The sequence below is a fragment of the Nicotiana tabacum genome, chromosome 15 (genome assembly GCF_000715075.1).
Source record: "Nicotiana tabacum cultivar K326 chromosome 15, ASM71507v2, whole genome shotgun sequence".
Classification (NCBI taxonomy): Eukaryota; Viridiplantae; Streptophyta; class Magnoliopsida; order Solanales; family Solanaceae; genus Nicotiana; species Nicotiana tabacum.
Window position 1 is genome coordinate 116,326,355 of NC_134094.1, and position 4,398 is coordinate 116,330,752.

Consider the following 4,398-nt stretch of genomic DNA (forward strand, 5'->3'; position numbering starts at 1 on the left):
CTATCCGAAACTCACCCGAGCCCTCGGGGCTCCAAATCAAACATGCACACAAGTCTAAAAATATCATACGAACTTGCTCGCGCGATCAAGTCGCCAAAATAACACTTAGAACTACGAATTTAGCACCAAATCAAATGAAATTCTCAAGAACACTTTAAAATTCCTATCTTCTCAACTGAACGTCCGAATCAGGTCAAATCAATTTCGTTTCTCACCAAATTTCACCCAGGCTCCGGAACGAAAATACGGACCTGGTACTCACAATGCCAAAAATCAATCAATTCTTAGAAATAATTAATTTTCAGACTTTTAATTTTTATCAAAAATTCATAACTTGAGCTAGGGATCTCCGAATTCGATTCCGGGCGTACGCCCAGGTCCCATAATTCGATACGGACCTACCGGGACTGTCAAAATACGGATTCGGACCCGTTTACCAAAAATATTGACCGAAATAAACTAAAATTAACTTTTAAGGCAAAACTTTTTGTTATCATCAATTTTCAACATAAAAGTTTTTCGGAAATATGGCCGGACAGCGCACGTAAATCGAGGAGGGTAAAATTGAGATTTTTAAGGCTTAAGAGCACAGATTCGAGTTCTAAAATATAAGATGACCTTTTGGGTCATCACAAGAATAAATATTAAAATTTTGAATTAACGAATTAAAAAATAAATTCCATTCAATTTCTTTCCAAATTCATCTTATAAGTAAACCCTTTTCAGCTGACAAAAGTTTTAGATACACAAATTAGATATTATATAGGAAGGGCATTTGTGGTGGAGAAAATAAAAAAATAATCCAAAATTGATTATAATATAGTAATAAGCATCAAATGCAAAATCCTATAAAACCCTTGAATAAATTCATACACAGAGAATTAAAAATAAAGAGAATTAAAAATAAAAAGAGTAGATTAACTATAATGTAGCGGTTGAATATACTTTTTGCAATAGTAATCTAGTTTTTTAATCTGTTAGAAATAATTCCTATGGTATTTATTATATATTAAAGAAATAGAACAAATTGCATTTTGCTCGTGAGCAAAAGAAGACGTCTTCTGTCAATTGAATGAGATGATTAAGAACTTATATGGGATAGAATTTCGTTCTTTATTGAGTTAGTTAAATAGGATCAACAATTATTATTTTTAGAAACTTAAATTTTTAATTTCAACTTTTATTTTATAATTCAACCATAATTTTAATATAATATTTATGTAATTCTTGGAAATGTTATATTTATTGAGATAGGGTAACACGCACAACGCGCGTACTCTAAGACTAGTAACAAATAATAACAAGAATGATAAATAAAAATATTAACAATAATAATTAAGTGATAACGATTATTAATTTATGATAATAACAACACGAATGTCAATAATAACTGACTCAAAATAAGTAAATACATATTCAAATTGGTTGCGATTTGGAAAATTAAGTGCTTGATTTTAAAATATAAGGAGTAAACTCGTAAATATATAAATTTAATTGAGTAAAACATTCAAAAAAGTGAACGTAAATTGAGATTTTCAATAAATAAAAATAGCTCAGATGCATTGATTCCTTTTAAACTTAATATACTTGTCAACTAGTTTTCTCACTTTTATTATTTAAGGTTTTTGAAAGATGCATGTTTCAAAACGAAGAATTCTCTTCATCAGATAACAATGTAAATGAATAGCTAAGAAAACTAAACAGTAATGAAGAGAAAAGTTTATTGTTTTTTTTCCCTAACTTTCATAATACAAAGTATATTGGACTATTTCTATCTTTTATTTCAATTTATCTTTAGATTATTCTACTTCAATTTATATCAGTTTATTTATCATAAATGCACCTTTATAACACGTCACACCCTAGATAATCAAAGTATCACACAACTAATTACCATATGCATAACATTTTATTGTTAAGTACTTGATTTTAAAATATAAATGGTGTATCTGCAATTAACTCATATTTTAATGATACTTAACATAATTTACTTTATGAACTAGTAATAGCATCCGTGCGGATGTGCGGACACTAATCATGTCAAATATTGAAGTTATTTGGATTATATGTAAATAATCTTAAAATTTAAACTTTCTCGATAAATATAGATAGTCATTAGATATTAATAAAAAATACTACATGAAAAAATTAACTATTTTTTCTATTTTTCTTTTTTGATACCATTCTTTCCGGTGCATTGGATCCTAAAAATAGCGAGGAAGCAAAATAATAACTCATATTTATGGCAAAATAATCAAATGTTGAAACTATGGATGACTCTTTGGATACGACTTGACTCTTTTTACTACTAATTGAACTCTTATTTGGTGTTTTGATATCTTTTAAAAAAATATTTCTTTTTTAAAATTTTAGTTTCTAAAACTTTATTTTTCAATAATAATTACTTTTATAATAATGTAAGTGAAAATATTATTCTTAATTCAAAACTCATTTTAATTGGCTATCTAAAAGTTTAAAAAACAATTTAGCCAGTGAATTATTTTTTCCCAGTATGACTCCATTTTGATATTTGACATTAACCGTGTTAAATATCTGAGTTATTTGAATTATATTTTAATAACCTTAAAATTTAAACATTCTAAATAATTAAAGATAATCATTAGATATTAATTAAGAAACACTACATGAAAAAAGACTAATATTTTCTCAAATCTCGTAGTGATAATTTTATTTTTGCACTATTTTCATTGGTGTCATTGGAACCTAAAAATAGCCACAAAACGAAATAATAACTCATATTTATGGAAAAGCACAAAGGTTGACACAATATAAACGATTCTTTGATTACGACGTGATTCTTTTACCACGACTTGAACTCTTATTTGGTATGATATTATCTTTCAAAAAATATTTCTATTTTATATTCAATAATGATTATCTTTATAATGATGCAAGTGAAGATATTATCCTTAATTTAAAATTCACTTTAATTAGCTATCTAAAAATTTAAATGATTCTTTAGCCGGAAAAAACTTTATTTCAGTATGACTCCATTTTAAGTTTATCGATATCCTCCGAGATCTGAATAGTGCGCTCGGACTATCCGTCCGTCTGAGGATGGAATGATGTGCTCAACTCAACCCGCGTACCCAACTCACGTTGTACTGTCCTCCAGAAGTGCGAGGTGAACTGCGTACCTCGATCAGAAATGATAGACACGGGCACCCCGTGAAGACGAACGATCTCACGAATGTAAATATCTGCCAACCGCTCTGAGGAATAGGTAACTGCCACAGGAATGAAATGCGCTGACTTAGTCAGCCTGTCCACAATGACCCAAACTGCATCGAACTTCCTCTGAGTCCATGGAAGTCCAACAACAAAATCCATAGTGATACGCTCCCACTTCCACTCAGGAATCTCCATCTTCTGAAGCAAACTACCAGGTCTCTGATGCTCGTACTTTACTTGCTGACAATTTAGACACCGAGCTACATATGCAACTATGTCTTTCTTCATCCTCCTCCACCAATAATGCTGCCGCAAGTCTTGATACATCTTAGCGGCTCTTGGATGAATAGAATATCGAGAACTGTGGGCCTCCTCAAGAATCAACTCACGAAGTCCATCCACATTAGGCACACAGATACGACCATGCATCCTCAAAACTCTGTCATCTCCAACAGTAACCTGATTGGCACCACCGTGCTGCACTGTATCTTTAAGGATAAGTAAATGAGGATCGTCATCCTGCCGATCTCTGAGGCGCTCAAACAAAGAAAACCGAGTAATTGTACAAGCTAGAACATGACTGGGCTCAGAAACATCCAATCTCGTGAACTAGTTGGCCAAGGCCTGAACATCCAATGAAAGTAGTCTCTCACCAACTGGAATATATGCAAGGCTACCCATACTGACTGACTTTCTACTTAAAGCATCGACCACCACATTGGCCTTTCAGGGATGATACAATATGGTGATATCATAGTCTTTCAATAGCTCCAACCACCTTCTCTGCCTCAAATTGAGTTCCTTCTGCTTGAACAAATACTCTAAGCTCCGGTGATCCGTGAATACCTCACATGGCACGCCGTAAAGATAGTGCCTACAAATCTTCAGCGCATGAACAATGGCTGCCAACTCTAGATCATGAACATGGTAATTATTCGCATGAACCTTCAACTACCGTGAAGCATATGCAATAACCTTGCCACCCTGCATCAATACCATACCCAAACCAATACGGGATGCGTCACAATATACTGTATAAGGTCCTGAACCTGTGGGTAACACCAATACTGGTGCCGTAGTCAAAGCTATCTTAAGCTTCTGAAAGCTCGCTTCACACTCGTCTGACCACCTGAACGGGGCACCCTTCTGGGTCAATCTGGTCAAAGGGGTTTCTATGGATGAAAACCCCTCCATAAATCGACGGTA